This window comes from Rattus norvegicus, chromosome 12, assembly GCF_021556685.1.
Source record: "Rattus norvegicus strain SHRSP/BbbUtx chromosome 12, alternate assembly SHRSP_T2T, whole genome shotgun sequence".
NCBI classification, from domain to species: Eukaryota; Metazoa; Chordata; class Mammalia; order Rodentia; family Muridae; genus Rattus; species Rattus norvegicus.
Window position 1 is genome coordinate 6,793,808 of NC_141545.1, and position 24,546 is coordinate 6,818,353.

At 46.8% G+C, this 24,546-nt stretch overlaps 2 pseudogenes; one reads left to right on the forward strand and one right to left on the reverse strand.

Annotated features, from left to right (window-relative positions):
* Positions 1-1,522: 1,522 nt before the first annotated feature.
* Positions 1,523-18,490, reverse strand: LOC148002005 (bolA-like protein 2 pseudogene; annotated as a pseudogene).
* LOC148002006 (intraflagellar transport protein 25 homolog pseudogene) lies at positions 18,489-24,096 on the forward strand (annotated as a pseudogene).
* Positions 24,097-24,546: the final 450 nt, after the last annotated feature.

The following is a 24,546-nucleotide window of genomic DNA, read 5'->3' on the forward strand; positions in this document are numbered from 1 at the left end:
TCTGTACTTTGGGGGTGAATTAACAAATTCTGTTTTAATTTTCCTCCCTGTTAAACACTAGCGAGTGATGTTTTTCTCTCTTGGTTTCTGTGTGTCTGTCGCTCCTGGGGAAACTTGTACCTAATGTACCATTCTGTGGCTCCAAAGATTGCCTCTGATCATCTGGAAGATGTCAGTAGCCAGGGAGGAGGTGAAGACCCGATCAGCTCATTAGATAAACCCTAAGATGGGTTGGCTGCATTTAATTCCCAGGGGCCTCTCATTATATTTCTGTTTTGCTGTGGTGCAGTATTTACAGATAGGGAGGTTGTCGTCTCCAAATTTTGTCCTTTAATTTGAAGGGTTCAACAAAAACGATTTGCATCAGGATGATTAAAAATCCACTAATGGCTTTAAACTATTGGAAGTGTATCTAGTGTTTCTATATTGATAAAGAAACCTGACACATGCCTTTATCCCAACACTTGTTTGGCAAAGTTGGTGAGATTTCTGAGTTCAGGAGTAGCTTGGTCAACACAGTGAGTTCCAAGCCAGCCAGAGCTTCAGAGTGAGATCCTAGAGGAGGAGGGAGAGAGGAGGAGGGAGAGAGGAGGAGGGAGAGGAGGAGGGAGAGGAGGAGGAAGCAGTGTTGGCCGCAGCGTCAGTCTTGTACATGGTATTGTCATGGTTAAATTGGACGTGCTGACATTCCAAACAGATGTTTGACAACCGAGGGTAATTCTCTGTCTTGTGCAGCTCGAGGCTCGGGACACTCATTTCCCAGTGTCACTGATGGGGCCCTTGGCCACCACAATAGTGTGTACTTCACTACCTCTCGTCTTCTCTTGATAGAGGACCTCCTGCCCTTTGCAAAAACCATTCCCAAAGTATGCTTACGTATTTCTGAGAATTTTGCCGGAGTATTTCCAAATGAGCTTTCTCAGAATGCTTGCTCTGTTGCCTTTCTCTTTTGTGGTAAAGACTTAGAAGCAGCATGGGAGAGCATGAGGTTGATTTTTTCCTTAGGAGGCGTGTGGGTCGCAAGGCTGTTGTGTGCTCCACGCTTTTGGAGATGGCAGGGAACTCTCTCTACGTTCCTTGACCCCCCCCCCATGCCATCCACAAAGGATAAGGGATAGTCCAGAAGCAAACACCAAGGCGCTCAGATAGCTTTGCTGTTGATTCTGAGTCCGGACTGCGTGTCCAAATGGCATGTTTCTGGCATCTCGGTCCCTCTCAGTGTCCTGCTTAATCTTTGTGGACAGCTTGTCTGGTTTAGAATCACTTAGGAGACAGACCTCTGGACAGACCTGTTGGAGCACTTCTGGAGATGTTCAGCTGAGGTTGACGATGAAGAAAATGAACCGAACACCAGCGGGTCACCCTCTCTCTGCTTCCTGACTGTGATCACAGTGTGACCAATCACCCGGATCTCCCAGTTCAGGGCCTTTCCTGGTAGACGGACAACGTCCTGCAGATTGTGAGCTCAAATAAACCATTCCTTCCTCTTTTTTTTTTTTTTTTTTTTTTACTTCTTCCAGGTTTAAAATTTAATGGCTGTGCAGTCCTGGGTCCCGCATTCCCGCCGCTGTCGGGTCCACTGCTCTGGCGTCAGAGTTTTCTGCTCAAAGGCATGGATGTGCGAGAGCTCTTCGGCGAAGCACTCATTCACCAGCTGGTGTCTCTGGAGCAGTGGCTTTCCCTCGAATTTAGCAGACACCACCAGGAATCGGAAGCTGGTCGCGCAACGGTTCAGAGTCGTGTCCTCCACCTCCTCCTGCTCTGTCTCTAGGTCCTGCTGCAGCTTCCCGCGGAGGTAGTCAGCGCTGAGTTCCACGATCTATCGCAGCCGGGGACCACAGGCCAGCATGCACAGAACCTCGCCTCCGGTCCCGCAGCCTTGCTTTTTAACCAGTCCTTCCTTAAGCTGCTTAAGTTAGGTCACTTAAGGTTTTTTAAACCAGGTCACTGAGTCATGTCCTCGAAGGGGACCCTGGACATTTCCCTTTCTCACTTCCTTCCCAATTTCATGACCTGAACGGCCTTCTCTACCGCATACGGCCATGTTATATATGTCGCCACAAGCAATGACTGACTGGAAGCTTTGAAAGCAGGCGGCAGGAATAAACCTTTCTTCCTTTGCCAGCACCAAGTGCTTTGTCATAGTCCTGGGAAGCCAATTAACACAAGGACCCTTCTTTCGGTTTTCCAGGTCCCCCTGAAGCACCCTGGGTTCCGGGACAATGACCATCCCTCTTCCAATCAAACCGCACTGAACCCCAATTCAAGATTGAGTTGGTCTGAATAGAGTTTTAGTTCTTTGGCAACTGAGTTTTTGGCATGAAAACCGTTCCTTCTGTGCTGTGCAGTTCTCTCCTAAAGCAGTGTGTGAGCTTGTGTGTGTGACAGCATGAGGCTGTGGGAAGGGTTAGAAAGGTCACAAACAACAAATGCATGCAGGGGGAGACAGAGGCATGCACTGACTGGCGTGGAAACAACCGCCCCACCACATTAACTCTGAAGCTGCGGATACGCCTGGTGTCTGGTCAAAGCAGAGCGCGTCTCTCCCTTGCACAACAACATTGGATGTGGCTGGGTATCTATATCTTCAGGGCTTCCTGGAGGGTCAGAACGAGTACATAGCATGGCTAAGGAGGCCATCATGCTTGGGTTAGACTTCATAGTAAGCAGGCAAACAGGAACAGAAGAAAGGCAGAATACAAATCGTTGTTTTCTTACTTAATTATCAGTCATTTCTATTTACACATGCGTCTACTGCTGAACCCAGGAACCTTACCATCAGTTACAGAAAGCTCCCAGACAGGAGGAGCATGCCCCAGACCAAATACTTTAGGGTGATGACAATATACCGGCCATTTTGTCACCTGGCACAGGACACTCTGATAAGTACCAGGCTAATCCACCTTCGGTGCTGATAGAAACTTGATTTGGATTCCTGCCCTCCACTCTGGAGCCCAGGCTCCCAACTCAGCACGGCAGGTTCGTCTTTACAGAACCATTTGGTTTTCGCTGTGAGACCTTCTTCAGGTAAGCAGCCCGGTTTGCCAGGGCATGGGTAATCCTGTAATCTCAGTGCTCTGTCTGAATGGGGGTTGGGGGAAGCCCCTAGGAAACATTAATCAGGTGTGACTCTTGCAGATGAGAACGTTTCGAGGGCTACAGGGTAACGGAGGTAAAGCAACTGTCTAGTGTTTGCTGCATCACCAAGCCCAGGAGGATGGGTTGCCTAGCAACACCTAGTCACTCCAGACGGGTGCTAGGCAACAAGATACAATCTGTCGGGCTGCATTCAACTGGCATTTTCTCCTGGTTTTTAGGAGTCATGTAGGTATTTCAAAAGCATCTAATTATCTTCTATTTCATTCACTTCCCCATGTGCATTGGGAATTTTATCTATATCCCATCCATTCCCACCTCCCTCCTCCTGTGATGCTCAGTGCCCCGTCTCACAGGAAAGGACTCAGCCTCTGAGAAAGTGCTTCCACTCGAGGAAATGGCGGGATGAAAACGTGTTGTGTTTTTCACTTTTCATTACGTCATTGTGCTGCACTTGCCCTCCCCCTACACCCCTTCTCTCACTCAAATGGTTAGAGGCAAAGCAGAATCAAATGATGGGTGCCAGGAGAGCCAGGCTTCCTATCTTGTCAGGAGGGCAGCCCTGTTACCCCTTCCTTTGCTCCTGTTGAGGAGGGAGCTCGTGGGGCTGCAGGCTTACCTGACTTCTGTGGCAATGAACTCGATTGTCCCGACAGAGCTGATGGAGCGCTCTCTTTGCATTTACCCTTTTGTGTCTTTTTTAAATCCTAGGTTTTTATTTGCAGAGGACTGGGGAGCTATACAAGTCTGAGTATCTAAGATACACAGTTCCTCGGTGGCTCCAACTGTTACTTGTTGCCTCCCTGAAGGTGTATGAGACGTGGGCTCTGCTCACCGAGAAGACTCTAATCTAATTAGGAAACATGTAATGATTTTTAATTAGTGCTTCTGTTGTGGTTGTTGTTTTAAATCAGAGACAATGTGTACTCTAGAAGGATTTTGAAGGGAACATCTGTGGTTGGGCATCCTGCAGGGACCAACCTGGAAAATGTTGAAGAACAGAGGAGACCGTGCTCATCTGAACATCCCTGCAGCAGACTCCTGAGAACACAGCAGCTTTTTTCTCCCTCTGCCTGGTTTTCAGACGGCTGTGCAGAAACTGGAGACTCAGGTGAGGCCCGAGTGTGCTCTGACCTTCAGTGACAGTTGAACTCACCAGCCTGGAATGCACGGTCTCAGTGTAAGTCACCTCCTCATGCAGGCCCTGGCTGTGGTGCAAACGTCTACTCGTACAAAAACTGGGTGTCAAGTGACATTAAATATTAACCCTCTGTGGCTTTCCAGTACCCACGTAGGAAATGAGTGCTAAGCCAAAGGGCCTAAACATCAGACAGGAGGCACGAGGAAGAGTTAGGAGGATTCCGTCACGAGCAAAGCGAGTGCTCCCTTTTTATTTTTTTCTTTTCTTTTTTTCAGAGCTGGGGACTGAACCCAGGGCCTTGCGCTTCCTAGGCAAGCGCTCTACCACTGAGCTAAATCCCCAACCCCTAGAACAATCTTTTAAAAGCTTATTGTGCTGATAAGATTTGAATGCTCTACTACCTGGGTACCCTCTCCACCTCTCATACATGTACACACATGTGTGTCCTCTACAAACACACATACACACATTCACACACACACAAAACATGACATACAACATATACATACACATATATACACAGACCCATACAAAACACACATAAATACACACACATACACATATACATATATACACATACATATACACATTCACAGACCCATATATATACACATTCACATATAACACACACATACACAAACATATTTTTTTTTTTTTATTTTTTTTTATTAACTTGAGTATTTCTTATATACATTTCAAGTGTTATTCCCTTTCCCGGTTTCCGGACAAACATCACCCTCCCCCCTCCCCTTCCTTATGGGTGTTCCCCTCCCAAACCTCCCCCCATTGCCACCCTCCCCGCATAGTCTAGTTCACTGGGGGTTCAGTCTTAGCAGGACCCAGGGCTTCCCCTTCCACTGGTGCTCTTACTAGGATATTCATTGCTACCTATGAGGTCAGAGTCCATGGTCAGTCCATGTATAGTCTTTGGGTAGTGGCTTAGTCCCTGGAAGCTCTGGTTGCTTGACATTGTTGTACTTTTGGGGTCTCGAGCACTTTCAAGCTCTTCCAGTTCTTTCTCTGATTCCTTCAACGGGGGACCTATTCTCAGTTCAGTGGTTTGCTGCTGGCATTCGCCTCTGTATTTGCTGTATTCTGGCTGTGTCTCTCAGGAGCGATCAACATCCGGCTCCTGTCGGTCTGCACTTCTTTGCTTCATCCATCTTGTCTAATTGGGTGGCTGTATATGTATGGGCCACCTGTGGGGCAGGCTCTGAATGGGTGTTCCTTCAGTCTCTGTTTTAATCTTTGCCTCTCCCTTCCCTGCCAAGGGTATTCTTTTTCCTCATTTAAAGAAGGAGGGAAGCATTCACATTTTGATCATCCGTCTTGAGTTTCCTTTGTTCTAGGGATCTAGGGTAATTCAAGCATTTGGGCTAATAGCCACTTATCAATGAGTGCATACCATGTATGTCTTTCTGTGATTGGGTTAGCTCACTCAGGATGATATTTTCCAGTTCCAACCATTTGCCTACGAATTTCATAAACTCGTTGTTTTTGATAGCTGAGTAATATTCCATTGTGTAGATGTACCACATTTTCTGTATCCATTCCTCTGTTGAAGGGCATCTGGGTTCTTTCCAGTTTCTGGCTATTATAAATAAGGCCGCTATGAACATAGTGGAGCACGTGTCTCTTTTATATGTTGAGGCATCTTTTGGGTATATGCCCAAGAGAGGTATGGCTGGATCCTCAGGCAGTTCAATGTCCAATTTTCTGAGGAACCTCCAGACTGATTTCCAGAATGGTTTTACCAGTCTGCAATCCCACCAACAATGGAGGAGTGTTCCTCTTTCTCCACATCCTCGCCAGCGTCTGCTGTCACCTGAGTTTTTGATCTTAGCCATTCTCACTGGTGTGAGGTGAAATCTCAGGGTTGTTTTGATTTGCATTTCCCTTATGACTAAAGATGTTGAACATTTCTTTAGGTGTTTCTCAGCCATTCGGCATTCCTCAGCTGTGAATTCTTTGTTTAGCTCTGAACCCCATTTTTTAATAGGGTTATTTGTTTCCCTGCGGTCTAACTTCTTGAGTTCTTTGTATATTTTGGATATAAGGCCTCTATCCGTTGTAGGATTGGTAAAGATCTTTTCCCAATCTGTTGGTTGCCGTTTTGTCCTAACCACAGTGTCCTTTGCCTTACAGAAGCTTTGCAGTTTTATGAGATCCCATTTGTCGATTCTTGATCTTAGAGCATAAGCCATTGGTGTTTTGTTCAGGAAATTTTTTCCAGTGCCCATGTGTTCCAGATGCTTCCCTAGTTTTTCTTCTATTAGTTTGAGTGTGTCTGGTTTGATGTGGAGGTCCTTGATCCACTTGGACTTAAGCTTTGTACAGGGTGATAAGCATGGATCGATCTGCATTCTTCTACATGTTGCCCTCCAGTTGAACCAGCACCATTTGCTGAAAATGCTATCTTTTTTCCATTGGATGGTTTTGGCTCCTTTGTCAAAAATCAAGTGACCATAGGTGACATACACAAACATAAATACACACATATACATACATACAATATACACATGTGTACATACATATACACACATACAATACATATATATGCACACACATATACATACATATATACATATGCACATACATACAATATATGCACATGCACATATACATACATGTATACCACGCATACACACATAACACACATTCATACACATACACCATGGGTTTGTTTACCTACTAAATCACAGATCACCTGTAAATTAATCAGATAGGGTAATGACTTTTTTTTTTCCTTTTCTTTTTTTTCGGAGCTGGGGACCGAACCCAGGGCCTTGCGCTTGCTAGACAAGCGCTCTACCACTGAGCTAAATCCCCAATCCCGGGTAATGACTCTTAAGTATATATATATATATATATATATATATATATATATCATATTAAAATGTAAATACTCAAGTAGGAACTAATAGATTACAGCTACAGGTAACCATATTGGGAGTACTAAGGCTGCAGAGGATCTTTGATTAGAGTTAGAACTTGGACTATAGGGTCCATAAATTTCTCTTTACTTGCAGATAGTATAGACAATCAGGATATTTAAATTCAGCCCACCAAACTTGTTGATTTTCATTATTGGAAACCTCTCTTTGTTCCCTGGAAAATTCCCTATTGATACAAACTATTCTTTTGTTTCTCCCTAGTAGAGATCAGGTTTGAAGTAAGCCTTGACACAATGGCCCAGAAGTCCCCAGAGTCCTCCTCCCAGCTTTCTGAGGCCGCTCTATTTATTTGTATTTCCCTGTGAGGAAGTTAATGGGAGTGGCTGTACACACTGGGTCTGAGCACAGGCAAAGAGAAGCAAACCATTATTAATAGCAAAGTCCAATGTCCGCTCCAGGTAACTTTATTACATTGGATCTAACAGCCTCGTTAATGGTTTAGGAGAGGTGGCTGCTAACAGAACTTTAATTAAATTCCCGGTGGATATTAAATTGGAAGCGATTGTGAAATTTGGGGAAGACAGAAAGGCAACCTAAGGCTCTGTGATGAGTAATAAAAAACCAAACAAACAAACAGAATTCAACAGTAACAGGTGAAGAGAAATGCTGAGGTTTCTGACGCTGCCGTGTGTTGTATGCCAGGTGCATCTCGGGTATGTTAGAGATGGTCGAGTGCTATTTCCAGTATCATGACAAGTGGGTGTCTCTGTGAATCTCTGAAGATAGGCGATTGAGGCAGGGAGGTGGCCTGCGTCAGGTATGTCCTCGGCAAATAGTATTGGCTATTTTTTCTGCTGCTGTGATAAAATCCCACAGCCGAGGTGATTTGCAGAAGAAAAGAGTTTGTTTGGCTCATGCTTCCAGAGGATGTGTCTGTCGTGGCATGGTAGCAAGTGTCATGGAAGGAGCAGGAAGCAGAGAGCTTGCGCCTCAATCATAAGCACAAAGCAGAGAGAGTCAGCTGGAAGTCCTCCGGCAACATTCTTCCTCCCGAAAGGCTACAGACCTCCTGAAATATTGCCGCCTACTGGGGACCATGTGTTCAAACATCTGAGCTTGTGGGGGACATTCTCGTTCAAATCCCTGAATGTGTGGTCTAGACAGCTCCAGGTTCTCTTTGATCTGCCTTCTTTTGACATTTCTTTGCATCTAGAATTACAAAGAACTGATAAAAACAATACCTTTCTCTCTCTCTCTCTCTCTCTCTCTCTCTCTGTGTGTGTGTGTGTGTGTGTGTGTGTGTGTGTACGCACACCCGCACATGCGTGCCTAGGGATAAACTATATCAAGAAATTCCTTTCCTAGTGATAGGTTCCTGACCAGCGCTGATCCGAGGATGGGGCAGATTCGTCAGAAAGTGCTGCTCGCTGGGTGGGGGTCTCATCATCTCGCTTGCTAGCTGTCCCCAGGTTTTATAAGTGTACCGAGCATCCAGTTAATGTTCTAGAAAGAATTACTACCTACATTTCAATTATCCTGGTTTTTTTTTAATATTAGCTTTAACTTTGGATTCAGAAAGCATTTGGGTAGGGTTTTATAACAGAAATATTTTTAGTATAAATATTACAATATTTGAGGTATAAAGAGAGACCATTTAGAAGACCCTTTAGTGATGATAACACTCGAGGTTCCCTTCTCTTTGATTTTTTGAGGGGTGAAGAGCCCACAGGGACATGCATCTTATTACTTATTACAGTTAGTATCCTATGTAACAGACCAATAAGCTCATGCCTCCTGAATAACTGAGATTGTGTACGCTGTAGTGCATACACTCCTCTCTCTAGTGCTCGCAATACTCCCTCCCCCCGGTACCCGTTACTTCTGTGAGCTTACCGTGTTCAGAGCCCTTCATAGTAAGACCAGACGGTACTTATCTTTCCCAACCTGGTTCTCTATTCACTCTAACATCCCTCATGTTAATCCATATTTTCACAAAGGGCAAAATTGTGTTCTCTCTTTTTATTTTTATGTGTATGGGTGTTTTCCTGAATGTGTGGCACCACGTGGTGCAGTACCTGCAAAGGCCAGAAGAGGGCGTCAGATTCCTCTGGATCTGGAGTTACAGATGGTTATAATCTACCATGAGGGTGCTGGGAATTGAACCTTCGTCTCTGCAAAAGCCAGTGCTCTTAACCGCTGAGCTGTCTCCCCAGCTGCACAACTGCCTTTTTTTGAAGAGATGATCCCATGGTGTCTGCATTTTCTTTACCCTCCTGCTGATGGACTGTTATCTGGGCTGTTGTGGACATGTTTGAATAAATATGGGAGTTGAAACTACTCTTTGATGTACTGAGTTATTATCTTTGAGTGGGAATTGCTGGGTCACATGGGAATTTATCCTTATTCTTGGGGGCTGCACTGGTTTCCATAATGGCAGGAATAATGTTAAGTGGTGGTTTGAAGGCTGTAGTCATCTTTGGGGGTGTGTGGTCCTAGCACCCCTCCTAGTGTAGCCCGAGAAAAGGAAGCAGCTAGTACAGGTTTCCCTGTATTAGGAAAACTATGGCTGTGCACTCTCCAACCTACACAGGCTAGGAGGATCAAGCGAGAGGAGCTGGGAAGGCGAGCTCTGGACGCTTGCTGGTATCTCATATTGGGACCTCACTCAGTGTCTATCAAATTCAATATCCCCAGCAAAACATCACAGATGTTAGCACTGTGCTCCGCCTGGGGGGAAGTGCGGTTCGTCATTTAAGAACAGACTTTAATTGGGGAGGCTAAGTCTGGGAGTGCTGGTATTAAAAATGCCTCTATCTGACTGTCTCACCAGGTCCAGGAATGACGATTAGGGGCTGAGATTAGCTTGCATGGAGATGGTAGGGTTAGGGCGAGAAGGATAAGAGGTTAGAAGGAAGGCAAAGGGTCACAGTGCTGGGGAACACTGAGCAGTGTTCAGTGTGGATGGAGAGGAAGTCAGGGGGATTACAGCACCCCATTCACAGCTGAGCACCAGTGGGATCCCCTGTGTCTGTGCATGAAAGAAAGAGTCAGTAGCCACTAGTCCTGGTGATAGGAGAGCCTCTGCAGACAGAGGTAAGAAGTTCTCTGGCTGGCTCTCCTGCCTGAGCGCCCTCTGCACGTACAGCCTCAATGCTTTCCCTTCTACTCTTGGGCCCTTGCACGTGACCATGGTAAAGGTTAACTGTGACCGGCTGTCAAAGGCGGTTATCTGAAAGTCCTCTTCGCCAGGCCTTACGAGACTGCAGGAGGCAAAGCAGACATGGCCCCCAGACTCTTGGCATTCACTGTATGTTGGGGAGATGCATATGAAGGCAATAAACAAGGAAACAAACATCCAACAGCCAGGATGTGCCATGGAGGGGATGCCTGAGACCCGTGGGAGTTTATACACAGGCCTTCACAGTGATGGTGCCGTCAATGGCTCCTCAAGGTGGGAGCACTAGCTCATACCTGAGGGCCTGAGGAAGCTGATTGCATGAGGGAGTTGGGGAAAAGAATCTTCAGTGAAGGAATAACCCATCTCAAGATGCTCAGGGACAAGAAACTGTCTCAGGAAGCTGGCCATTGCCAGAGGGAACAGGGGCCTGGCGGAGCCTTGAATCATGGCTTCATAGGTTGTACTCAGGGTCAGGGTTTCTGTCCTTAGGGAAAAGGGCAACCCTAGAAAAATTTAAAGATGCATGTCTGTGTGTACACATACATACACAGGGACAAATGAGAGAGAGAACAGAAGGAAGAGGAGCAGGAACAAGGGGGATGTGGTGGTTTGAATACACTTGGCCCAGGAAGTGGCACTATTAGGAGGTGTGGCCTTGTTGGAGGAAGTGTGTCACTGTAGACATGAACTTTATGACCCTTGTCCTAGCTGCCTGGAAACCAGTATTCTAGCAGCCTTCAGTTGAAGATGTAGAACTCTCAGCTCCTCCTGCACCATGCCTGCCTGGACACTGCCATGCTCCAGTCTTGATGATAATGGTCTGAACCTCTGAACCTGTAAGACTGCCCCAATTAAATGTTGTCCTGATAAGAGTTACTTTGGTTATGGTGTCTGTTCACAGCAATGGGAAGCCCTAACTAAGAGAGGGGACAGGGGGAAGGAGAAAGACAAGAAGGAAAGAGAAGAGAGGAGGGGGGAAGAGGAGGAAGGGGGCAGGGAGAAGAGAGGGAAGAGGAGGAAGAAGAGGGGTAGGAGGAAGAAGAGGGGGAGGAGGAGGAGGAGGAAGCACTTTTATTAGTTTGGAGGTAGCAGCTGTATTTGTTTTCTTGGGCTGCCATAGAAAGTACAACAGATTAAGCCAAGGAAATTTCTATTCTCATAAAGCTGGGCATGATGGTGTGTCCCTGAATCCCAGCCCATGGGAGATAGGCAGGATAAAAAAAAACCCTGTTTTTTGTTTTTGTGCTTTTTGCTGAAGTTTCATTTGAAATAAAAATAAATAAACACACAAGAGCCATATGTCAGTGATTTGTCAGTAATCTCAAAATGTGAGAGATAAAGCAAAGTGATGGTATTTTAGCTTCTGAAAATCCATTTTAGGATCCAGTGAAATGGCTCCGTAGCAGACATGCTTGTTGCAAAGTCTGATGATCTGAGTTCAGTCCTTGGGCCCACACATCGGAAAGAGAGGAGCAACGCCAACAAATTGTTCTCTGAAGTCCACACACTTAACTGTGGCACACACACACACACACACACACACACACACACACACACACACACACACACAGAGGATAGTATAAGGAAAAACTTGACCAGCCCAGCAAGGTCATCCACTAACTTCCATTATCATTACCATAGTCGTATCAGGAAGACACACATTCTAAAACTTAAAAAGTGGCCATTTTGAAGAGTTGCAGAGTCGTATGGTAACCTTGTTACCTTGATGTGGACTACCTGAGCAACATTGCCTAGAAAACATGTTGCCCATGCTGCTCTGCAGGACTCCTTCTAGAGCAAATGCAGGTGTGGGAGCGAGTAGCTCAGGGATCAGCAGCTGCACACATCCATCACAGATTAAACCAGCAAGCCTAGAGGACCACTGTCATGGGCAATGCCCACTGTGGCCTGTGGTCCCATTCGTGCACTCTTAAGAGTTCCTTACTGACCTGGGAAACCTACATGGAAATAGAAACCATGAGGAAGTAAAGCCACAGAGCAGGAGGCTGTCACTGGTTGGCCTAATCCTTTTATCCTACAAGTGAGCAAAGACGCTGAGGGTGCAGAGCCTGGGTCACACACTGGGGGGGAGTGTTGGGGACTGAGTCCAGGTCTCTTGTGTGCCATTTGGTTCGCCCCCTGATGACACAAGGACTCTTGTCTCATCTTAAATATATCCAGACATTGGGCTGGAGACATGGCTCAGTGGTTAAGAGCAGTGGCTGTTCTTCTAGAGGACCCGAGTTCAACTCTCAGCACCTATATGGCGGCTCACAACTGTTAACTCCAGTTGCAGGAGATGAATATGATGCCCTCTGCTGGTCTGTGGGGGCAATGCATGTACATGGTGCATACGTGTACATGCAGACAAAACTCTTATACATGAAATAAAAATAAAAAATAAAATCTAGGCCGACGCAAAATGACTGGTTCTCACGGCAAGGTCAAGTCTTGCTTTTAACTGAAGATGTTGGGGATTTATTGTGTTAAGGAAAAATGTATCTTTTCTTCTTTCCAAGTTTGGAAAAACAATCATGCAGACAGCATGGCCTGGGAAAGCCTCTCCATCTGGACCATCAGCTGGAAAAGACCACGAAGGTCACCCAGTGTGACTCGCCGAGCTTCACTAATTCCTGGAATTCCGTAGTCATTTCTCCAAATTAATTTTTAACTTCTTTCAGTATGTCACTTAAAATAAAATTTTTATCTCACTAAGGGGGGGAGGGAAGAGGGGGGAGGAAGATGACTTAACTTTAAAGTATTAGCAGCACACAAAATTCAATGTGCTTTACATAAATTGGAATCAGGAAAAAGCCAAGCATGGTGCCAGCTACTCCAGAGACAGAGCAGGAAAACCACCCACAGTTTCAGGGCCAGCCTGCACTGTAGAGTGAGGTTAAAGCTAGCCCACGCTACAGAGCCAGTTACTTTGTAAACCCCTCTTACCTTAGTGTCTCACGGAATTTCCTGACCCCTCGACTATCCAGGTAAAAGCAAGACTTATCTATAGTAAAGCTACAGTGAGAAGCTCCTGGGTCTTCTTTTCAACCTCTCCTCCATTCATATCATATTTGCTAAGGAAACCTTTAATTTGTATCCATCTACTTTTTATGTATATAGGTGCTTTCTGTCCTCCTGCAGGTATATACATGCACCGTATCCATGCAGTGCCCGTGGAGGCCAGAAGAGGGTGTCAGATCCCCTGAAACTGGTTAAGGACAGTTTCGAGACACCCTGTGGGTGCTGGGAATTGGACACAGGTCTCTGAAAGAGCAGCCAGTGCTCCTAACGGTTAAGCCATCTCTCCAGCCCCATAATGAACCTTTCTAAACCTGTGACAGAAGTGTCTTCTGTAGAAAGTGTCCAGCGGGCGTTAGCTAATGGCTTCTAAGGTCAGTGAGTGTCTGGGCTCGCCGGGGCTCAAATGCCTCCAGGCTGGGAGGAGCAGTGCAAGGCAGTGTGAGGCTGCAGCTAGCTCTTGGGGCTGTGGTGCTGGTGTGAATTGGACCCTTCCCGGGCAGGAGACACTGAGACAAGTACACAGGAGTCAGCATTCTTAGGGTGGACTCTGTTGTGGGAGAGAAGGAAGCAGGAATCTGACAGCAGTTATGTTACCCAAGCCCATGCGAGAATCTGAAACTGGCTGGCTATTGGCTTGTGCCCCATGTGGACCTGTCAGGAGATATGAACTGTTTCAGAAAGGAGGCAGCATTTTTCACCTGAAGTGTGTGTGTGTGTGTGTGTGTGTGTGTGTGTGTGTTTCTGTATGTGTGTCTTCATGGGTGTATCTATGGTGTGTGTATGTGTGTATGTGGTGTGTATGTGTGTTCATGTGTGTATCTATGGTGTGTGTATATGTGTTTGTACATGTGTGTATGGTATGTATATGTCTGTGTGTGTATGTGGTGTGTGTGTTCATGAGTGTATCTATGGTATGTGTCTTTGTACATGTGTGCGCATGGTGTATATATGTCTATGTGTATGTGGTGTGTGCTCATGTGTGTATCTATAGTGTGTGTATATGTGTTTGTATATGTGTGTATGTGTGTGTATGTGGTGTATGTGTTTCTTTATGTATGTCTTCATGTGTATATCCATGGTATGTGTATACATGTTTGTATATGTGTGTTCATGTGTGTATCTATGGTGTGTGCATATGTGTTTGTATATGTGTGTGTGTATGGTGTGTTTATGTCTGTGTGTATGTGTGTGTATGTGTGTATGTGTGTGTGTGTACGTAGGTGGTGTGCATGCGCATGTGCCAGAGGGTATGTGTGGAAGTCAGAAGATGACTTTCAGAAGTAAGTTCTCTCCTTCCATTACGTAGGTCCCAGGAATCGAACTTAGGTTACTAGCAGCAAGCTCCTTTACCATCTGAGCCCTTTCATCAGCCCAGCCACAGTCATTCTTAGGGATTTCGCCAGCTAATACGTGTTAACAAACCACCTTTCTAGCAAGTAAGTGGATGTCCTTCCATCCCTGGCTAGGGGATTTTGATGGACAGCACTCTACATCTGTCTATAGCTTGACTTTCTTGGAGTCTTTTTCTTCACATAGGTCTTGGGATTCTGTTCCCTGGGACTCTGGTGAGTCTGAATATCATGGTGGATCATGGTTCCCGCTGCCTTGACTTTCTCGTTCCCTCATTCCTCTGCTCCTTTCCACCTACCCCGAGCCTCATCTGGCACTTGAACTGTTCCAACAGTGTATGAAGGGACCATCCAGGCCTTAGCCCAGGGCACACAAGGCCTCACTTGCATTTGCTTCTTGGGTCATGAATGTTCATAACCTAATTCAGTCTCTATTTCTGTGATAAGGACCTGGACCAAAAGCCGCCTGGGGAGGAAAAGCTTTATCCTTTCCTCAAAGGAAGCCAGGGAAAGAACTCAAGGCAGAATCTGGAGCAGGAGCTGAAGCAGAGGCCTTGAAGGGGTGCTGCTCTCTGGCTTGCTCTACATGGCTTGTTTAGTTTGCTTCCTCATACAGCCCAAGATCGCCTGCCCAGGGATGGCGCCACCTAGAGTGTGGTGGGCCTTCCCCATTAATAATTAATCCAGAAAAATGCCCTATGGACCTGCCTGTGGCCAATCTGAGGAAGGCGTTTTCTCAAGTGAGGTCCCTCTTCCCAGAGAACTCTAGCTTGTATCAAGTTGCCAAAATCCTAACCAGGACATGACCAATTGGCAACGATTGGCGACTGGAGATGCCCAAGTGGCTCGCTTGTATGCCAAACACATTGCTTCCTGTGTCTATTTATGTAAACAGCAACTCGATCCCTTTCTGCTGACGAGGGTCTGTTGCCTCGGTCAAAGAAGTGATCTGATCCTGTTTTCGTGTCTGGTGTCCTGGCATAAGGAACCACAAAGTCCTGGTCGCAGAGTGTTGAAAGTTTACTGTGTATTTTACCATGTCCGCCAGTAGATGTGGCTCCTTTAAGTACCAGACACTGATTGCTCAGAGAGGTGCAGGGGCCCCAGGTGAGCGGTGAGATCCCTGCTCTTATGCCTGCGCCTGGAACATGTGCTCTTCCCGGAGAGGGTAGGACATTACTGACTGCTGATTTAGCACGGGAACTGTGTCTTGCAGAGTGTAGCCGGCTGTGCCAGGGATGCTGTCCAAACTGTCTGCTCAGTCAGGTGTGCATCTGTCCGACGTTGGAAGGTTCTGTCGCTCTACTCTCCCAGCCGTTTTAGGAGCCATGTGAGGTGCCAGAGTCACACATCATGTCTCCTTTGCTGTCAACAGGGCTCTTAAATGTTACACGGGCTGGTGTGGGGGTCATAAGAAGTGAAATAAACCCTCGTGGGGTGTTCAATAGGACTAATGTCTGAGCACCCCGTCCCCCAAGCGAGTAGGGCAGCGTAAAGCAGTAGTTTACATCAGAGCACAGTCAGTCATGTCATACCAACTACAGGCGCTCCCAACATGGGAGGGGACCGTGACGCCAGGCTTCCTTGGGGGAAGTGGCCTTCCTGGGGAGCAGCATTGATGTATGTTGCTGATATGGTTTCATCCAGCCTGGTAGTGTCTAAATAAAGGGAGAGGAAGGCTGCATTGCTGGGCCCATGAATAGCTTCTACTCCTGCTCTTATGGCTACTGTGCATAAAGTCAGCACAATAAGGCAGTATTTGTAAAGCTCTTGAGTTCAAATGTCAAATAGAGTAATTATCTACAAGCCTAATTCACCTTGTCAAAATCCCCAGGAGTCTTCAAGACATTGTATGAGTGTAAATGGGTTTGAGAGACTTGACCACAGTCTCTGTCTCTCTGTCTGTCTCTCTGGTCTTTCGGAACACCGCACCGCCACCCACGGGATGGGAGTAGAGGATTCGTTGAACCCCTTAATCCCTGTACTTTGAATGTTGGATAAGGGATGCCCCAAAGAATCCTGGGAACTACTGTCCTCCAAAAGGAGGCTGCAGACATTGCTTTCAACCAAGGAAAACCACAAAACTAAACCTGGGAGTCCCATTGTTTATTACCACCTGACTGAATGAACAGAGGACGGATGAAAGAAGCAAAAGATTGGCACAAGGTGGTATCTTCCAAGCTCCCATAGTCAAAGGGGGCACAGAGAGAATAGGGCCAGCAACCAGCTAATGAGCTTAAACAAGTTGGCCAGTCACTAATCATCTTTCTCCCTCCTCACTACTCCCCAGGGCAAGCAAGACACAGGGATGGCTCGTCAAAGTCCAAAGGTGGCAGCTGGGAGCCCTGATGCAGCTCTGAAGAGGTGGTCAGGGAGTTCACGGGTAAAAGACAAGGGTTGGGAATATTTTTGAATAATACAAGTTCACGGACCAGTGAGCCACGGTTGTGCATTTAGGAGCAGTGGCCTTTTGCCAGTGACAACACGCTGTCCATGTACTTGAGCGGGAGAGATAGGAGTTAATGAATGAACACAAGGGACTCGGAAGGAGCGTGCTGACAGAACACAGTCCAGCCAGGAGCATGCCAAACAGCATGGGCACGCAGCGGTCAGAGGAGGAACAACAGAACCACTTTTCAACAAATAGCCTCGCTGCGGGCTCTGAGGGCAGAGAGAGACTGCTTAAAGGAGCTGGATCATTGTGCTGGGCCAGGAGGCTCAAAGTGAGTTTGCTGCTCACATTGGACACTGGGCCACACGTTCCCAGGCTCCAGGGGGCTGCAGCCAGAACTCTGAGCAAGCCCAACATGACCTGTGCCCAGAAGTCCCTCTCCCTCTGCAAGAGAAGCTCCAGGGACATCCTGGTTCCAACTGCCTAAAATGGAGGCGTGTGAAACTGGGTCGTACTGGTCAATTTGCCCAAGCCTAGTAAGGCACAACATGCCCCAAACCCCGCTGCCCATCAAAGGGGGACTAATTCAGATTACCTGGAGGGAAAGTTCACACGGGTCACATGCATCTCCCTCTGATCTCATCCCATGTCAGATGGGTGCACTCTCTTGTGGCTGAAAAACTCAGGAATACCAGGGCTTGCTAACTGAGGTATCCGGTGGAATGAAGCCAAGGATCATCTGATCTGTTTTCATGGAACAAGGGTTTGCCCATAGAGATAAAAAGGTTTATGCAAACATATGCGCTCATCCATTCATGTTAAGATGAATGCTGGCTGGGAGTCAGAGCCTTCATTAGAACAGCAATTAGTGACGCCATGGCCATTGAACTGGGATTTGCTTGATTTATTCATCTTACGATCGAGCTACTTGTGTAGAAGGAAGGTCTTTGGAATCAATGGTAGGCGGGTCTTTATTAGGAGACCTCATATACATTTTTAAAGGTAATACAGGTAGGTCTTCAGCCTGTCCTGCATGTGTCATGGCTGATAGGCTGGGGTTTGGGAAAACTGAAGCCAATGACAGAATTATGTAACCTTAAGCCTGCTGGCAGGGAACACACAGTGACGGGCTCAGTGGGAGCGGACAGAACAGAAAAGTAGAAAGGAACTTGTGAGGTGCGCATCTGTTAGAAAGGTTAGGCTAAGGAAACATCGTGTGTGGGGAGAAAACCGAAGCGGCAATCTAACCAGGACCACTACAGCTAAAAGTGAGTGAGCGGAGAGGCGGCCAGCAATCAGTGTGACCCGATCAGTTAGTTCTGTGATTTCACATGGGATCTGTCCTCATTAGCACTCGGTAGAGTGCTGCCTGCCTGCAAGGTTTCTTACAATCTCCAAGAAGTGGAAGAAAGCTGTCATGGCCCCAGGGGAGCTTGTGGGTGGTGCCCGGATGTGCAAGCTTTCCAGAGAACGCCGAGGGAGTGCAGACACAGGTAAGAGGTGTGATTTAGATGTCAAAGTAGAGGCCTGAGTGATTTGAAAGGAAGACAGGAGCTTGCGGGTGACATAGCAAAGCACCAGGTCCAAACACAAACTCACACAGACACGGAAGGATGCTGTGAAGAGACAGATTTGGCTGCAGGATAAGACCTGGATAAAGGGAAGATGTGTTGGCCTAAGTCCCAGATAGAAGGCAGAGGGCCTGAGTGTTGACAGTGAGGTTTGGAAGTAAGACACATACAGAAGAACCCCCAGAACTCGGTGGCTGGTTGGATACGGAGAGCAGAGCCTCTCGCCTGGGGGCAGCTGGCAGTCAATGCCTTAGCAGGAAGAGATGCGAACTTCGAAGGGACGCCTGTGAACTTGAGCCTGTGGCTTATTCAAGGGTACCGAGAAAGTAGTTTAGGTTAAAAAAAAATATACACTATTTCCCCTCCTCTATGCAAGGCAACAGAAGTCCTTTGACCTCTGATCTCCAGGTGATCATGGGAAGGGGAAAATGGCTTCCATGGCCGACCCAGCCTCGTTTGGTCTCCTTAGTGAGGTTCTCAGAGTTGGAAAGATCCCAGAATGATACTGTTCTTGGCAGTTATGAAGCTGCTCAAAAGTAAGGGCCATGGAATTCTCAAACTGCGTTCTGCCAGTTGCCGAAACACCTCGTTCAGTCAGTGATGTTAAACACTCTCACCTTTTCCGTCATTTGTCTCGTAAGCTGAAGAGTTGCCCCGAAAGATTCCACCAAAGGCAGCATCTTCACCGAACGCTACAGCAGTGGGAGCTCTGCCAGGGTGCTACCCAGGGACCTGGTACTGACTGAAGTTCATTGTCTGAGTTTGCCCACATGGCAGTAGCTCTGGGCTCAAACTGGGTCCTGGGGCAGCAGGAGCGATGAGGCAGATCGATCTGCTAATACTCGATACTCGGCTACCATAGCTCACAGCCTCGGGGGGGGGGGGTGTCCGCTGCCGCAGCCTCATGTGCGCATGCGCGAGCGTGCGTGCGTGCATGTGCGTGCGCGTGTGTGCGCGCATGCATGTGTCCTCTGGTACTCTTGGACTCAAGAAGAGTGCATGGGAGGAGCTGGAGTTCCAGGCTACTGTGAGCTACCTCATGTGGGTGCTGAAAATCCAACGTGGGTCCTCTGGAAGAGCAGCAAGTGCTTACTGAGCCACCTCTCCCGCCGCTTGCTTCCTACTTTAATTTACAATCCTTTTCTTCTTTCTGTCCTTATTCTCTCATATATTACTTCTTAACTGCAGTTTTCCCTCCCTCTACTCCTCCAAGTCTCTCCTCCTTCCTCCTCCAGGTCCAACCCTGCTCCACCTTCCCTCAGAAAAGGACAAGTCTCCCAGGGGTAATGTTGAATAAATAGATATGGACCCACAGACTTCTCTTGTGTTTGAATGCTCCGCCCACAGGGAGTCGCACTATTGGAGGTGTGACTTATTGGAGTAGGTGTGGCCTCATTGGAGGAAGTGTGTCACTGGGTACCGCAGGCCTTGAGGTCTCATATGCTCAGCCTCATAAGCTATGCCCACTGTGGCTCACAGTTTCCTCCTTCCTTTGTATCAAGATGTAGAACTCTCAGCCCCTTCTCCAGCACCATGTCCGCCTGTAGGCCGTTAATGGACTGAAACTCTGGAGCTGTAAGCCAGCTCCAATTAAATGCTGTCCTTTATAAGAGTTGTCTTAGTCATGGTGTCTCTTCACAGCAGTAAAACCCTAAGACAGAGCCAACCACACTTGGCATAACAAGATACAGCAAGACCAGGTACACACCTTCCCATCAATGCTGGACTAGGCTACCCAGTAGGGGGAAAAGGGTCCCCAAAGCAGGCAATAGAGTTAGAGACAGCCCCACTCCAACTGGTAGGAGCCCACAAGAAGACCAAGCTGCAGAACAATAACATATATGAGGAGGGTATAGATCAGACCCTCACAGACACCGTGAATGTTGGTTAATTTGAAAATCTTTAATGGCATATTCAGCCGAGATGGAAAGACAGGAAAACGAGGGAAACATGAGAAAAGAAAGAAACCACCCTCCCTGAGGTCTGGTTTATGGTTCTAATTGGCTAAAAGTCAAGTGTTCTGACACAGATGACCAAATCTGTACAAAGTCTGTCTGCATAGAGATCATGGCCCCTGTTTTGAGAGGTGTCTTAAGAAGACTATTAAAATACCTGGTGAAGTACGCTGAGGATCTAAGGCATGTGCCCTGGAGACCTTTGGTTTTGCTTACAGGGAGAGATTCTTCGGAGAGAAATAAGTAACCAACGCATTTGTACTTAATTTTAGAACTTCACTTACCTTAAGGTAGTTTACACCCTTCAAACAATGTGAGCTCACATCATGGCTTTTGCTAAGTCATCGAAATTTTATTAACACGTGTTACAATGTCTCCGCCCACTTTCATTCTCTTGGTAAACACTAACCTTGCTTCACATTTCCTCACCCTTTATAGGGTGGAGTGGCAGCTCCTGCTAGCGCTGACAACGTGAGAGATACCTTCTTGTGTGATCCTCTTACTGTTAAGAAACGTTTATCTTATTTACGTGTGAGCGCCTGTCTTGTCTGCATGTGCGTCATGAGCATGCAGTACCTGTGGTGGCCAGAAGAGGGCGATGGATCCCCTGGAACGGGAGTTACAGGCAGTTGAGAACTACCTGTTGTGGGTGCTGGGATTTGAACCTGGGTCCTCTGCAGAAGTAGCACGTGATCTTAACTGTTGCATCATCTCTCTCTCCAGTGTGCTTGTTGTTTATTTTCAGTCTTTGCATATCTTCTTTGGTAAAGTGTCTGTTCAAGTGATTTGTTTTCTTATTGTTGAATTTTGAAACTCCTTTCTGTTTGGTTAATAGTCTTTTATCAAGTACTTAAATACACTGATATTTTTCTAAGTCTGTGGTGTGTCTTCTATCTTGACAATGCCTTTCCTAGAACACAAGTTTCCAGTTCCACAGAAATCCAGTTTGTTAACTGTGTCCTTCACAGAACTTGCCTTTGGTGCTGTGCCTGGCTGGTCACCACCAAACCCACAGTCCCATCTTCCCCTCTGCTGTATCTTCTGGGCGTTTCATACTTTTGTACTTGACATTTATGCCTGTGGTCTGTTTTTAATTAATCATTGAAAAGGGCATTAGCTCTGTGTGCAGATTTAATTGCCTTTGCATATGACTATCCAGTAGTTCTACCCTGAGAACAGATTTAGTGGTTCACAGGATGTCCTCCTCATAAGCTCTGCCTCCTCTTCCTCATTCTCTCTGTCTCTCTCTCTCTCTGTCTCTCTCTCTGTCTCTCTCTCTCTGTCTCTCTCTCATCTCTCTCTCTGTCTCTCATCTCTCTGTCTCTCTTTGTCTCTCTTTGTCTCTCTGTCTCTCTCTGTCTCTGTCTCTCATCTCTCTGTCCCTGTCTCTCTCTCTCTCTCTCTCTCTCTCTCTCTCTCTCTCTCTCTCTCTCCCCTCTCCTCCCCTTCCAGCACTCATTTACTTCCGGTTCATCAGATGATGATATGGGTACACGTAGAGGTCACGTCTCTGTTACAATAAGCATTGGATAGTATTTATTATTATTCGGTGGTAAGTGCTGTGCTTTTAGAATTTGGGGCTGGAGAAATGGTTAGGAGCACTTCCTGCTCTTCTAGAGGATCCAGGCTCAGTTCCTAGCACCCCTGTTGGGTGGCTCACAACCCCATGTAACTCCAGTTCCAGGGCAATCTGAAGTCTTCTTATACCCTCTGTGGTTACTGCACACACACACACACACACACACACACACACACACACACACACACACTTAAAAATAAAAATTAAAAAAAATCTTTAAACTGTAAACGTTCAGTATGTGGTATTTGTGCTGCACACTGAGATGGGACTGACGTGTTGAAATACGGGCGGTCTAAGCTTTGCTGTGTGAAAAAGTACACGCAGGACACTGAGCTGTGACTGGGAGTGCAAACTCCTCCTCTCCCATATGTAGTTCCTTTCTCCTGTCCTCCCTCCTTCCCTCCCCCTCTCTCTCCCTCCTTCCCTCCCTCTCTCCCTCCTTCCTTTCTTCCAGTCCCTCTCTCCCTCCTCTCTCTCTCCTTTCTTCTCTCCCTCTCTATCCCTCTTTCCTTCCCTTCTTCCCTCCCTCTCTCCTTCCCTCCTCTCTTTCTCCCCCCTCTCCTTCCACAGCACAGGCAGTGTTGATCTTGTCTCCCTTCTTCTGTCAGGTAGCGAGGTTTATGAGTTCTTTCGGCCTCACCTTCTTTTCCTATAGATCTCTGCACCTGCCTGTTAATTACTGAGTGCTCCTCGGCCCTGAACAGGATGTGGGTGTCACACCCCTCCCCTGCAGCTCAGGGATCTGTGTGGAAGAGGTAGGTAGACTGTAAGAGCCACAGGTGGAGGATGACTCTACAGAAACAGAATCTTCCAGATAGGACAGGGCTACTGCACATAGGAACTCACAGCATCATCAGTGTCCACAAGGCCTGCACATGTTCCAACCACACAAAATCCCAGCATGGGGGAGGGGAACAGGGCACAGAGCTCCACTGTAGCCAAGAAGCTCCTGCAAATGATGGCTTCTGGGAAATTAGTTTTCTTTTGTAGAGTGACATTGGGTAGATCAACCACACTCCAGGGCAGGCCCTGTGCTCAGGAGTAGTTGCCCAACACAAATCACTTCATAGTTTGTATGTGTATAAATAAATGTGTGTGTGTGTACATGTATGTATATATAGTATGTGTATGATGCATGCACATATAATAGATGCACATGTGTATGATATGTGTGTGCTCTTTTGGTTTTGGTTTTCTATCTTTTAAAAAAGAGAAAGAACATGAAGTTGGTTGGTTGGTGGAATGGATCTGGGAGGAGTTGGGGAGAGGGAGGAAGATCATTAAAATATAATGTATGAAATGCTCAGAAACGCAAGTGAATACATATAAAACACTGGTTCTACCTAAGCACCTGGGGAGAGGGCGTGGTAGCCCAAATAATTGGTTATTTCCTAAATAAAAAATATGGGAGATGGAGAGGTGGCAGTCCCTTAGTGGGAGCTCCCCGAGGTCCAGGGGGGCAGATCTGTGCTGTGTGGTGGGTTGGCGCTGGAGAGGTTAAAAAGCAGAGATCAGGAAGGGTCAGTGTTTGAGCACTGAAGAGACTGAAGGGATTCTGGCTACCCCAGAAAAGCACCCGCCTGAAACTGCCATTGACCGGAACCCAGGGTCACCACAGGCACGGTTCCCAGGAGTTCCTTATTTGTTTCACAAACATGTCAAGATTGAAAATCTTGTGACCCAAAGTTACTTAGTGCAGACCTTGAGGACTGAAAAGACCATGTGAAAAGAACCATTCGATTTTGAGCAGTGGGTTGAAAAATATCTAGAACTCGATGAAGAGGGGCGGCTTCAAACCCCTTCATGTTGTGGCATGAGATGGCCACTTCCTTGAGATTCACTCTTGTCTCAGCCTTCAATCATCTTGCATCTGAACCTAGCATCCCTACAGAGGGACAAGCAGTCTCAAGTCTCTCTTAATAATTACAATGGAATGCTCTGTACTACTTTTGAAATTTATTTATTAAATCACAAAGTTATTTTTGATGTTTACTATGGAATACATTTGTATCAAGAAGATGACCGCCCTCCCACAATAGGCTCCATTTCAGAAGAAGAAAAGGTGGAGGGCTGTGTTCTGAGTCCTGTTGAGATAATCAATGCCCTTGGTGCCCTCAGCCAATAAAACCAAACACTGTGGACCACAAACTGTGGAGAAGGCTTCAGGGGAGATATTTTATTCCAACTCAGAGCCCTCTTTTAACATTTAACTCTTTGAAATGAAAATTCTCGTGACCCACCAAATCCCTACACACAACCCAGAGGATCATCCCCATCAATCCCTCCTCCCTACTTCAGAGGATTGTCTTTACCAATCCCTATCTACCACCTCAGAGTCATCTGCAGCAAGGGTCATCTCAACCAAGCCCT